This window comes from Macaca thibetana, chromosome 8 (genome assembly GCF_024542745.1).
Source record: "Macaca thibetana thibetana isolate TM-01 chromosome 8, ASM2454274v1, whole genome shotgun sequence".
Lineage (NCBI taxonomy): Eukaryota > Metazoa > Chordata > Mammalia > Primates > Cercopithecidae > Macaca > Macaca thibetana.
In genome coordinates, this window is record NC_065585.1 from 112441280 (window position 1) to 112456199 (window position 14920).

At 35.0% G+C, this 14920-nt stretch overlaps 1 protein-coding gene across 14 annotated transcripts in view; it reads right to left on the minus strand.

The window, feature by feature from the left end:
• WRN (WRN RecQ like helicase) overlaps nt 1-14920 on the minus strand; it is a 139077-nt gene that overhangs the window by 114923 nt on the left and 9234 nt on the right. For 3 of the 14 annotated variants that reach the window (XM_050802420.1, XM_050802417.1, XM_050802415.1), the window contains exons 2-3: nt 4989-5144; nt 2470-2563 (exon numbers count right to left, since the gene is read on the minus strand). The exons of 7 other annotated variants lie outside the window; for them this stretch is intronic. The gene's annotated coding sequence lies outside the window, so the exon portion shown is untranslated. The remainder of the gene's footprint in view (nt 1-2469; nt 2564-4988; nt 5145-14920) is intronic. 4 more of the 14 variants (XM_050802419.1, XM_050802418.1, XM_050802414.1 and 1 more) reach the window with 2 other exon arrangements.

Sequence of the window (14920 nt, forward strand, 5' to 3'; positions counted from 1 at the left end):
TACATTTATTATTTCTTCCTCTTAAAACAAAGCAGCCATTTTAATTGACTTGTATAATTCTGACAGTTTCAAAATTCTATTATTCTATGACTTTGATTCTTAAGAATAACCTCACCTCACTATGAATGAAAATCCTTGGGTATATGAATTATTATGAATTCCTGATATTTTAAATTTTCTACATGATTATTCTGTCTTAAGATCTAAGTAAATTCAGCAAAACTATTAGATTTATTCACAAGTCTACTTAAAGATTTAATTTTGAAGACAGATAATAGCTCTTCTACATTAAGGATTTTTATTTTGCTCCTCGCCTAGTAAGTGAACAAATTTCCCTAAGAATGAGTTTTTTAGAGGATTTTTTAAAAATCTGTTAATATCTTTGAGGGCACCCCTCAATGTAAACCAAAATTCAAGTATAATTAAAGAAAATACAGTAAATAAGAATCTCCCAAAGGTGGTGTGTGCATTAAAAAATAATAACATATTTGTTTTGTTAATAGTAAAATGGATCCGTACCCTGATATGACTCATACTAAATTGAAATAGCCTTAGCTCAAGGCTTAGTTCTTAGTAAATTCCTCAAACTTCAACCTTAGTTCCTATTACTTTAGCTTTCTAATAAGGAGGTAGCAGTTTTTTTGTTTTTTGGTTTTTGTGTTTGAGATGGAGTCTTACTGTGTTGCCCAGGCTGGAGTGCAGTGGCATGATCTCGGCTCTCTGCAAGCTCTGCCTCCTGGGTTCACACCATTCTCCTGCCTCAGCCTCCTGAGTAGCTGGGACTACAGGCACCCACCACCACACCCAGCTAATTTTTTGTATTTTTTAGTAGAGAGGGGGTTTCACCGTGTTAGCCAGGATGGTCTCGATCTCCTGACCTCATGATCTGCCCACCTCAGCCTCCCAAAGTGCTAGGATGACAAGCGTGAGCCACCACGCCCAGCCAAGGAGGTAGCAGTTTTTAACGTAACACTGAAGAGTCTCATGATGAAACAGGATGTTAATGTTAACTACACTAACTATGATTTGAGAATAGTCTGTTGTATTTGATATTTAACAATATAAATTCTGACAAAATTAAACAATACACAGCAACTATTCCAAGCATGAATCAGAAACTGAAAATACCGATAATTTATGGAACAAAAAATTTTAAAGATGACTTTATCAAACAAATTTTCCATTTAGAACAAACTCCAACAAACTATTGTACATTGGGAAGGAAAGGGTTAACAGAGCAGGTTTGTAACTCATTCTTTAACCACTGGGGGAGAGAGAATGAAAGACCTCCACCAAAGTTCCCAGTAAACATCCCAATGACATCAAACCAGAAGGCAGCTTACTAAGGGTCTTTATTAGTAGAAAAATACCAAACAGTCCATATCTAGAAAATGTTAGCAAGAAAGAGTTCAACTATCTAGATTGTTTATTGTTAATGAGCCTGGAGATTGTTTATTGTTAATGAGCCTGGAATTATGGATTTATTAATTTATGCTTGAAAATGTGGGGTAGTCAAATAAAGCACATAATTAAAAATAATAATACAGGAGTCCCAATATCAAAACAACTTCCTTTGTGCAATGTTTTTGCATATATTGCTTAAAACTAGTGTGTTAATACAAAACTACAACGTGTCCTAATGCAGAAGAAAGGTACATTTTTGTAATTTATTTCTCACGGTTTGGGACTCAAAAAAAGAATGTTCTATCTGCAATTGGTGCTTGCTTATATTCACTGAATCATGATCAAAGTTTGCCCATGGGTACAACTCAACTCTTGGGGTTGCCACATGCATCATATGTAGTGAAAAAATATGTCAAATATATATGCTTTATGAACTGTAAAGCATTTTATATATGTCACTGGTTATCAATAAGTGTATATTTTGTCACAAATTCAAAATCCTTGACAGGAGAAGTCAAAAGTTGATCCCAGATTATATATGTAAAATCAGTTCTTAATCTTAAAATATATATTTATAAAGCTGGAAAACAAGTTTCTGCTATACGTAGAGTAGATCTCATTGGCAAAATGCCAGAAAACTGAGGTTTCCACAAATAACACAAACTTTATAAAAACATCTGTAGACTTCTGAAATTTTGTAAGTAATTCATTTACACTGCCAAAACAGAAATAAACTTCAATAACTCTTTCCTTCTATCTATAACACTAAAATCATTTTAATTCAAAATATGTAATTTTTAGATGTAAATACTCTTTTGCATGCAAAATTCTATCTAGATACTTCCAGGCAAAGAACTTGAACGTAAATTTGTTTACAAACCTAACATCTTTGTCAAATTTACTTATATCTTGGGATAGATAAAAAGCACATCGAAAATTAATGTTGTGGAATAACTTGCAATAGGGAAATCCTTTGCCATACATGAGGATTGTAATTCCTGACGAGGTAAAGGTTATTCCTGGTCAAATTCACAGTATAAAATAATTTTTTATTTACATACGTACTCGCTATGTCGTTCAGCATGTATGACTTTGACAGGTCTTTTTCTAAAGTCATGTGTTTTAGCTTCTGCACAGCAAATCAGTGTGAACAGACAACCTACAGAATGGGAGAAAATTTTTGCGATCTATCCATCTGACAAAGGTCTAATATCCAGAATCTACAAGGAACTCAAACAAATTTACAAGAAAAAAAAAATCCCATTAAAAAGTGGGCAGAAGACGTGAACAGACACTTCTCAAAAAGAGACATTTATGCAACCATGAAACATGAAAAAAAAAACTCAACGTCACTTATCACTAGAGAAATACAAATATTTTTGGTATACAAATCAAAATCACAATGAGATACCCTCTCATGCCAGTCAGAATGGCGTATATTAAAAAGTCAAGAAACAACAGGTGCTGGCAAGGCTGTGGAGAAATAGGAATGCTTTTACACTGTTGGTGGGAATGTAAACTAGTTCAACCATTGTGGAAGACAGTGGAGCAATTCCTCAAAGACCTAGAACTGGAAATACCATTTGACCCTGCAATCCCATTACTGAGTATATACCCAAAGGAATATAAATCATCCTATTATAAAGATACAAGCACATGCATGTTCACTGCAGCACTATTCGCAAGAGCAAAGACATGGAAACAACCCCAATGCCCATCAATGACAGACTAGATAAAGAAAATGTGATACATATGCAATGGAATACTATGCAGCCATAAAAAGGAAGAAGATCATGTCCTTTGCAGGGACATGGATGGAGCTGGAACCCATTATCCTCAGCAAACTAACAAAGGAATAGAAAACCAAATACCACATGTTCTTACTTATAAGTGGGAGCTGAACAATGAGAATATATGGGGAACGACACACACTGGGTCCTGGAGGTGGGACAGCATCAGGAAAAACAGCTAATGTATGTGGGGCTTAATACCCAGGTGATAGATTGATAGGTGCAGCAAACCACCATGGCACACATTTACCTATGTAACAAATCTGCACGTCCTGCACATGTATCCTGGAACTTAAAATAAAATTAATTTTTTTAAAAAACATGTATTTTATCATTTCATAATGCTTCATATTGTACCTTTAAAGGATTTTAAACCCCCCTTTAAAATAACGTATTATGAGTTGCTTTGGTTTGGACTTTTCCTGAAATCTTATCTGTCTACCACTATCTACAATTTTTCAACCTTTATCATTATTTTAAAGGCTGTCCGGAATTTTTGTTGTTGTTGTTTTGTTGCTTAATTTTGGTTTTGGCCAGGCACAGTGGCTCATGCCTGAAATCCTAGTACTTTGGGAGGCTGAAGCAGGAGGACTGATTGAGGGCAGGAGTTCAAGACTAACTTGGTCAACATAGTGAGATCCCATCTCATATTAAAAAAAAAATTGTTTTTTATTTTGAATGGCTTAATCGGAATATGTTTGTCTTTCAGTACGGAAATGAAAATTAATCTCATTCACAGGTGGTACAAAAAGTTTTTTTCCCTTTCACTTTACTTTCATTACTTTCTTCAGTTTCCTCTTTTTCTTTTTCCATTTTTTTCTGACTTGATGAAATTATCATGCATTCCCTTTTTCCTCATTATTCATGTTAAAATGCACTGGGTTTATGCTACACTCTACTCCTGACCAAGATTTTTTAACAATGTTTTCTTTGAATTCTACATAGCAACCACTACAAAGAAGCAAATGGCAAAAGAGAAGGCTTTGCTCTCATAGACTGAAAACTCCTTTTTCACCATTAACCAGTATTCCAACAACTTAGTCTCTTCAAATTGTATGTATTTCAAGGGTGCAAAAATTCTTTAAGTCTAATAGCTTCTCCTTTTCTTTAATTAGGAAATATGTTAATTTATTCAGATGATTCAAGCTTTGAGTAAACTTGAACTTTTTTACATCAAGTATTTCAAAATAATACTAAAGCTTTGTCACAGACGCACACTGACTTTCCTCTACTAGCACTATTAATCTTCTTTAGGATTCAAATAACACCAATTAAACATCACTTATAAAACCATTTTAACTTCACTTTTCCAAAGCTGAATTTTTGCTCTGAATCCATAAACTCTGTCATATACCTTAATGTATTTTCCACATGATCATTGCATTTTTTTATAGAGTGAATTCAAGCACTCAAAATGTCAGTTAAGGATACCACTTTTTGAAGCCAATAACTACACTTCAACAAATCTGCAAAGTAAGAATCACTCACATGGAATAATTTAAATGTCTTCTTTTCGCTTATAAACCTTCCTTTGGACTGTCCACATAATCACATAATCAGTAATAAAATAGCTCGTCGCATTTCTTCACCTAAAGGTGAAAAGAAGGTACTGTAGGAGCTTAGATTTAGTTAGGCTCACCATTTGAATTTTCAATGTAATCATTTAATGTGAAATTCCAAACCACAGGCAAGTTTTAATTTACAACTGCTTCTGCATGAATAAGACAACCTGTTACTTGGAATAAAGTTTTAGATTGAACTTAATGTAAAGCTTTTATATCTTCCTGTCATTACCTGTCCCAAACTTCCACTCTGTTTCCATAGTATCTTGTATGTTTCAAAGTATTCATTTATCTCTTCGAATATTTCATCCCCAGTTGGTTTGGGAACTTCTCTTTGCCAAGCAAATAATGTCTTCCAGTTCTTCAGGGATTCTATACAGTCTTCAAACTGAGAATCATTACAAAAGTTTATGAATTCATATCTGAAACGAATGCCTTTTTGATTAAATAATTTTCTGGATTAGTGTTGTGTCTATGTCATTCCACAAATCTTCAATGTATCTTCTAATAGAATAATTGAAAATGGCAGCTCTTCAATTTCCCTTGCCTCATTGGTCTCAAACATAGTGTTCCAAACAGGCAGGAAAAAAATAGCAGCCTCAGTAACCCAGCAAGGTACCTGGGATTCATTAATTGTGCAACCCTATAACTAGCTTCTTGAGCTCAATCTGATTATCATGTCTATCAACCTCATAATAATAAATTATGGCTAAATAATTAAGTATGGTACATCCATAAAACAGAACACTACACAATCATTAAAAATAATGTTCTTATAAATATTCAAGTGAAAAAAGCAAATTAAAAAATTAAGGAGCAGGAGCTCATGTGTGTAATCCCAGCACTTTGGGAGACCAAGACAGGCAGATGATTTGAAGTCAGGGGTTTGAGATCAGCCTGGGCATATGGCAAAACCCCGTCTCTACTAAAAATACAAAAATTAGGGGGACATGATGGTGCATGCCTGTAATCCCAGTTACTTGGGAGGCTGAGGCACAAGCAGCACTTGAGCCCAGGAGGCGGAGGTTGCATTGAGTTGAAATCTTGCCACTGCACTCCACCCTGGGCAACAGAACAAGACTGTCTCAAAAAGAAAATTAGACTCTAATTGTATAAACTAAATACGCATGTATGTTTGTATGCAAGTCTGGAGCAATGTATACCAAAACATTAGTGGTTATTTCACAATTGCAAATGGTTTTTCATATTCTTCTTTATACTTTTCTATATATTCTAACTTTTCTCTAAGAACATGTGTTCCTTTTAACAATCAGGGGACAAAAGTATGTCAATAAAAAGAAAAAGTAATTTTTTAATGAATAATCAAGGCTACATTTTTTCATACTATAGAACAAGGGCCAGCAAATTTTTTCTCTAAAGGGCTATATGGTAAATATTCTAGGCTTTACGGGCCAGATGATCTTTGTCAAAACTACTCAAGTTTGTCACTATAGCACAGAAGTCATAAACAATACTTAAGCATAACAACGTTACAATGAAATTTTACCTACAGACACTGAAAGCTGGATTTATTTAAATTTCATAAAATATTCTTCTTCTTTTGACTTTTCAACCACTGAAAAATGTAGAAACCATTCAGTACATAGTACAAAAACAAGCAGCAAGTCAAACATGACCCACTGGACACCTTACCAACTTCTACTACAGAACACAGATAAAATGCTCTAAAACTGAAAGTTCAAGGCTGGCGTTATTAACAACCCAATGTAGTGATTTTTAATCTCCATAATGCATTCTAAAATATCAATAAGATATGAAACTTCTCGGTGAAGGCTTTTTGATAAATTAGTTGCAAAATGGTCCTCATGACAGCTAAACGAGTGGACCTACTCCATAAGGTTGGTAATATCAGTCAATTAAATGCTAAGAGATTATCTGTCAAAACTGTGAACTCTGTTTTGGAAGAAATTCATCTTAAGTGATTCTATTTGACAGCATTTAGATATTGGGACAAGTTGTCTGCTGAAGTAATTTCTAGTTCATGTCAATAGAAATCACGCCAGTAAGATTTTAGTTAGAACAAATTTAGAAAAATTAAGACCAATTACATTCCAAATTAGCTAAGAAAGGGTAGCTTTTTAATCACTTAACTTTTAAACCATACTCTACATCACTCTGATAAGAGTAGAAATTCACCTCAAGAGAACCGCATTTTCCACTTAGAATAGTGTCATCTTCTAGAAAATAGACAGATTTAATACCAGTCTCAAGAGGCCAGTCTCAAGACAAAGTTGGGTTTTGGTGGATGAACTCAGATATTTCTTTGTTCATAAAACCTCTAACTAGGTAAGGAAATTAATACCTACTGTTACCATGGTAACTGACTTCCCTAATTGCTTGAGGGCTAAACTGAATAAAGTATCCCACTCTTTTTGAAAAGCACTAAAAGAAAAAAAAAATTGTCAAGTTACATGACACATATGGATAATAATCTGAAGTTGAAGAAAAAATTATTAGTTAAATAATGCAATGCTTAACTGTGCTAGCCAGTTAAAGGGTTTAATGTGGAAAACTTTCCACTTACTATTTAAAACAGTTCAATTCTATTTTATTCAAAATATGTAAAGGTTAATGTGATGAAATACACTGTTTTATAAATACTTATTACAATAAAAACGCAAGAATATTTATAATTACTCTGAAATTTGCTAACAAAATATTCCAAAAGAACAGTTGCAATACTTAAGTTATAATTTCAATTTTTCACACTGGGCATGTATGCAAATTTTACAAATATCCATTGAATTTCACAATGTTTCTCTGAGGAAGAAAGCTGTATCTACATCACTTTGCACAAAGGAAAACTAATAACTAAGACTAGCTGATTTTGCAAAAGTTATGCAGACTGCTCTAGCGTTGAAAATTATACTATGAAGAAGCAGGAAGTAGAGTGGAAAGAAGCCTGGACTGAAAGTCAGAAAACCTAGGTTCCAATGCTGCTTTGTGTCCAAAAAGAAAAAAAAAAAGTATCCAAAACTTAGACAAAGAGAGGGCAGTATGTCATTTCAATGTCATATAGGAGCACAAGCTCACCCAACGATTATCAGTATTTCATTAGGGGACATATCTTTATTTGACTGGTTATTTATTAATGATTTTAAAACTCAGACTCTAATATCCACATGTTAAATAATAAATTTTGGTCTCATAAAGGTGTAACTGAATCTTGTCGAGTAAAAAAGATAACCTCAAAGTCTATGGTTTTTATTGCCCTATAGCACAGCTTTGTATCTAACCTAGCAATCTTATTCCCAACTTTTTCCTCCAAAGTCTATATTTATCTTTGCACCTCTCTGAACCAAAGCTGTCATCCTGCTGGTTCCCTCATCAACACGACACATATGACATGTGTTCTTTCTATATTTGTACAAGAATTATCTTTAAATTATTTGGAAAATTCTGCTTTGACACTTGGTCACTTAGCATCCATGTGACCTTGGACAAGTCACTTTATTTTTCTAAATTTTAATTGCCTCATTTGTAAAATGGGATTATGTTCCCATTATTATATTACCTGTCTTATGATATCATATTATTCCTATATATTATAATATTTGCTTTCTTGACCACAAGATTAACGTAAAGACAACAGCAATACACATGATGTCACTTCTTTTCAACTATAATTACACATGAGTTGGAATGATGACAGGACTAGTGATAGGTCTTTTACTTCTATTGTACCTCATTCCCTATAGTATACTGGGATCCCATTAGAGAGGTCAAGAATCTGTAGGTACAGATAAAAATAGCCAATCCATATGAATTAGATAAGATATATAAATTCACTGACAGCTAATTAAGCACTGAAGTACTTTATAGGTAGAATATTCTTTTAAATTACAAATTCAAACAAAGAAGAGAAAATGGATTCATTTATCCAATGCTTCTTTCTTACCCATTGGACCTCACTCAAAAAAAGTACTGAATTTCGAAACACATCTCTTTTTTTTTTTTGAGACAGAGTCTAGCTCTGTTGCTCAATCATAGCTCACTGCAGCCTCAATCTCCTCAGGCTTAAGCAATCCTCCCACCCAAGCCTCCCAAGTAGCAGGGACTAGAGGACTACAGGCACATGCCACCATGCCCAGCTAATTTTTGTATTTTTTGTAGAAATGGAGTTTCACCATGTTGCCCAGGCTGGTCTTGAACTCCTGGCCTCAAGCAATCCTCCCTACCTCAGCCTCCCAATGTGCTGAGATTACAGGCGTGAGCTACCGTGCTGGGCCTATTTTCTTTCTCTTTAACTATACTGCACAAACTATATTTAGGAGGTTTCCAACTATAGTCTGACAACAGAAATTCATATACTTATCTAACTTTTCATGTGTGTGGAAAAGAATATTAAAAAGAGATTTCAAGGATAAGTTACAAGATTGGATTAGTAAGTGTTTTCCAAATATTCTGACACAGAAAGATTACAAAACCAAAGCAGCTTAAGTACTCCAGCAATTCAGTTTGGTGGTCAACATCCTAATTTTGATTAGAATCTTTCGGTTTCACCAACACAATTATGTTATTTTTACTGAGAAGCAGCTTCTAGTCAAAAAAGCCTTTCATTTTTAACAAAAAACGCAATAAACTTTTAAAAAATTCTAGGCTTGATTTCTTCTATTATGTTACATATTTTCTGAAAATGTAACCTTGCACATTGAGTTTTTATACTTACCTATATACTAGTAACTAATTTATACATATATATACCCACACATGCATATATACACACACACAGACTGTGTATCTAGATACATAAACATGTAAATAATCTATAGTTTATTGCAGAAGATATCATTTATAAGGTATTCTCCTGTATGGTTTTTGAGAATTTCTTTCTACTTTTCTATGAACCAAAAGGAAGAAGAGGTAGAGGAAAACAGAGAAAAACCAAAGAATGCATGCCAAAGCCCTCATTAAATTCTCTAATTAAAGAAGCTGATCAAGGCTTTCATGAATCTACTACTACATTTCTGCTCATCTTAATTTCCCTCCAAACAGCCCAAGCAAGCAAACCAGAAAAGCTAAATAAAACCACCCATTCATAGCTTGGTTAACCATAGTAAGATGATGTAATTTTTAAAAGTAGTAGAATGATTTTTGAGAGACCTGTTTCTGTATAGGTATCTAACAATTTTTCCTAACTGTCAAATGTTATATAAAGCACAATTTTGTACTAATCAAACCAAGTGAAATAAACTGTAAATGGAATCAAACAAATAAACACAATAAAACGCCATTAATTTTAGTTAGCAACAAGGGTAAAGGATAAAAGCCACGTTCTTTGCTGTGTCATAGTGCGAAGCCGCACTGCCCATAAACCAGGAACATCACTTGACCTGAACTGAATCCATGGCACAGCGAAGTGCTGTACAACTGGATTTCACTACCCAACTGAATAATTCATTATTTTTAATGAATTTCCTCTGTTCTCTAAGTAGCTATAGCCAGTCAGCTGAAATCAACCATTATAAACTGGGAAACTGCAGAGAAAGTTTTCAAGTAACTCAATTTAAAAACTTGCTTAGGCTATTTTTCCTTTTATATTTATTACTGTTACTTTATATGGCCTGAGATAAAATTTTATAGGACTCATTAGTAAGTGGATGTTGACAGTTGCCTTGCCAGCATCCGTTCCACCCTGGACCCTTTCTACAGTACCTATAAATTTCATTCAGGTAAAGATCAGTTACCCACAAAGCCAATGTTCAATATGTTTTAAGGAAGGTGTCCCACTCCCAGCCCACAGTAGAGCCAGTGGTCTAAAGGTAATCCAATTCCTCTTACTGCAACGATGATTCAGAAACTCAGCCCTGGCTGAATGTAGTGGTACGTGCCAGTAATCTCAGCACTTTGGGAGGCTGAGGCAGGAGGATGGCTTGAGTCTAGGAGTTCAAGACCAACGTGGGCAACATGGCAAACCCTGCCTCTACAGAAAGTACAAAAATGAGCCAGATGCGATGGCACACATCTTTAGTCCCAGCTACTTGAGAGATTGAGGTGGGAGGATCGGTTGAGTCCAGGGGTTCGAGGCTGCAGTGGACCATGATCGCACCACTGCACTACAGCCTAGGTGAGAGTGAGACCTTGTCTCAAAAAAAAAAAAAAAAAATCAGCATTGCCAGGTAGAAAGAGAAATGCATAAATTTTACAATAAGACCAATTTAAGTATAGAAGGAAGAGAGAAAGGTAAAAGTGGAGACTGGGTAAAAAAGAAACTGGAAAATTAACACACAATTCTGTTAAGCAGTCACAAATTTACCTAATGCAAATCTTCCACAGTAAGTTCCAATATAGTCTCTTCGGACAGGATAAGTTTATGTAATATGAATAAGAAGAAAAATCAGCAATTTTGTGATTGTGCAATTCCTGGAAGGAAAAAAGTTATCCTCCAGTCTAACTATTTTTCTACTGTACTTCAGAGACTCCATTTTATGAATGAACAGCAAAAGTAAGTCAGGTACCAATAGATGATGTCTCCTGCTTCACATCAAAACTTCCAGGAGGAGCTACAAAGCTTTGATATTTTTTTCTGATGGGTTCTATTATTCTTATTACAGACTACGAAGATCTCATACCTCTATCTTCTTGGTTTCAAACACAGCTAAAGAGAAGGTGAATTTCTGCCCTCTGCTGAGGAGCTAGCCTAAAACACTAACAGTAGAAGAGATCAGAAAAATGCAGAGATAAGAACAATAGAGTTAGAAAGAAACAGACGCTGGAAGTAGGCTCAGGAGGGAAGGTCATTGTTCTCCTTTTTTTGGAGAACATTAAATTATTCTAATTTCTTATTTCCCCATGAAGAAACTGTTCAAAAGCCATCCTCTTTCTTAATCCTCCCTCATATTAAGCATTTTATCAAAGGAAAGAAAAAAACCACCTTTAAGAGTCTGATTGCTATCACTAACCAGCTTTTACAAAAGATAAGCCTAATGTTTATCAAAGTTCCAAAGTCTCCTAAAATAAAAAACTTTTCCACAGTATCTCTTTGAGGACAGGTAATTTTATCTATTTGTTTAACAGGAGCAAATAAGGTAACCAGATTCAAAATAAGGATACTCAAATTATTTTTATCCTAAGATAAATTATTATCCTATCTCATTTTTATATATGAGACAGAATGGAATACAATTATATCCAAGTCCAAATTATACAATTATATCCAAAATTGATATCCAAAATCAGTAACAGCAAAAATGACAACCTACCTGGGAATAAACCTAACATAAAATATATAAGATCCATTTTAAAGACAACTAGCAAATTTTATTAAGACAGTTAAAAAAGGACTGGATAAGACACACTGAGTTCCTGCATAGCCAGACCCAAAACTGTAAATATATTAATTAAATCAATACACTCAAGAAGCAATACCGAGAAAAAATGTCAGCAGAATTTTTCATCGAACCACATGAGTTTACATTAAAGTTCACTGGGAAGAGAAAATACTCAAGAGCAGCAAATTTTTTTTGAAAAACAAGACCAACAAGGGAAAATTCACCCTACTAAATACGAAACTTTTAAAACTACAGTAATTAAAATAGTGTGTACCAGGCGAGGTGGCTCACACCTATAATCCCAGCACTTTCGGAGGCTGAGGCAGGCGGATCACCTGAGGTCAGGAGTTCGAGACCAGCCTGGCCAACATGGTGAAACCCCGTCTCTATTAAAAATACAAAAATTAGTCAGGCATGGTAGCGGGTGCTGTAATCCCAGCTACTAGAGAGGCTAAGGCAGGAGAATTGCTTGAACCTGGGAGGTGGAGGTTGCTGTGAGCAGAGGCGGCACCACTGCACTCCAGCCTGGGCAATAAGAGCAAGACTCCCAGTCAAAAAAAAAAAAAATTAGTGTGGAATTAGTGTAAAAATACAAAAACAGATCAGAACATAACATGTCTAATGCCATATTGAGAAAACCTTGAAGACTTCAGAGACTATGGAAGGTGGTGAATATGTTAATTTGTTTGACTGTAGGAATCGTTTCACTATGTATACATGTATCAAAACATCATGTTGTACACCTTAAATACATACAATAAATAAAACTTGCCATGTTCAGAAATAGATTCATGTGAATATGGAAATCTGACATATGATGAAGGAGGCAGGTCTTGTCTTTGAGAAAGAACAAGTTATTCAATAAATGAGGCCAAAAAACTGGTTATAACTTTGATATATCATTATCAGCAAAAATTTAAAAGACTGACCACATGCAGTAATCACGAGAGAAGAAACTGGCATCACCATTTTGAAAGATGTTTCATAGAAGGCATCAAAATTTTAAATCTGCATAACCTTCAAGTTAGTAATTACATCTATCCTATGGAAATATTTGCACATATGCACAAAGATGTACATAAAGGATGTTCATTACATCCCTTTGTAAAAGCAAAAACACAGGAAGCAGTTATAGGGTAAATTAACAGGTAAATAAACAATGACACATCCATAATATGGCACATACTAAGCTGCCAGTAGAAGAATAAAATAGAACTACACGTATTAAGATCATTCTCTAAGATAAATGCTAAGTAAAACAGGGGGAAAACGAAGTGTCAGTGGTAGTTTAAATTTTAAAATAGAAAATGAAATTGGCCGGGCACAGCGGCTCACACTGTAATCCCAGAACTTTGGGAGGGCAAGGAGGGCAGATCACAAAGTCAAGAGTTTGAGACCAGCCTGACCAACATGGTAAAATCCCATCTCTACTAAAAATACAAAAATTAGCAGAGCGTGGTGGTGCGCGCCTATAATCCCAGCTGCTCAGGAAGCTGAGGCAGGAGAATCGCTTGAACCCGGGAGGTGGAGGTTGCACTGAGCTGAAAACATGCTACTGCACTCCAGTCTGGGTGACAGAGTGAGACTCCATCTCAACGTTTCAAAAAAAAAAAGAAAAGAAAATGAAATTCTATGTATATATAAATGCAAAGAACAATCCAGGAGGACCCTCAGACAGGGTAAGTTTACATAATACAAACAAGAAGAAAAATCAGATATTTTGTAATTGTGGATTTCCTGGAAGGAAAAAAGTTATTTTATAGTCTAATTATTTTTCTACTGTACTTCAATGACTCAGTTTTATGAATGAACAGCAAAAGCAGGTCAGGTACCAATTAATAGGGGCCCCTACTGGTAAGTGAATGGGATTGAGGTCAGGTATATGAAAGAGGAGTTTCAATACTCTATAATTTCTCAGTAAGCAGGATCCCCCCTCCCCTACTTCCTGTCTACATCTTTCTTGCTATCTGAGAGTACTACGAAGGGCTTCTGTAAGTAATAAAGTAAATAACAGTCTATATTTTTTCAAATTGGAGTCCCGAGGTTAAACATACCTCAGGGTTTTAGTAAAGTCAAGCATAGGAGGAGGAAAAAGAGGCTGATTACCTTAACACTAAGAAAGAAGATGATAATGATCCATTGTGTACAATAAATTTCAATAGCATCCTAATCTCCATTCAGCCCTCCTCACCCTATCCCAAAATGTATAACAGCAAAGTTTTATGGATGGAATTGACCTCATCACCAAGACTACAGGTGAAATCCAAGTGTCTTAAGGCCAACAGGAAAATCCAATTCCCCTTGCTATACAACTGATTCAAGGATAGGAGCTATGACCCAGGTCTCAGCTCTCTAACCTCCATCTCCTGGCCATAATTATTGGTTCCAAGGCAGTTCAAGTGCAACAAAGCTCAGGACTCTCCTTCTCTGGTGAGGGAAAAGGTGCTTTTGCTGCTGTTAGATGTAGTCATGGTTGGTGCAAGTAGCCATCTTATAAGCATACAAGAAACCACCCTGAAGGTGGTTTCATAGAAGAGGGCCAAGAATAAGGCCAAAAATTGGTAGATCCCTGAGTGAACTTGCCTGAAGTCCACTCTACCTCAGATGTCTCCATTAAATAGACCAATAAATAACTTTTTATTGCTAAAGTCAGTTTGACTTTGGTTTTTCCATTACTTGCAACTGAAGCCACCCTTGTTGACAGGATGGGATAATTAAAATGTAATACCACTTCTTGATCTGATTTTTTGAAGATTGTATAGAATTCCATTTTCTTTATCTATTGTAATTTATTTAACAATTCCCTATTGATGACAATTAACTTGCTTGTGAATTTCACCAAAAATAATGTTCAATGAATACCCTTGTGGAT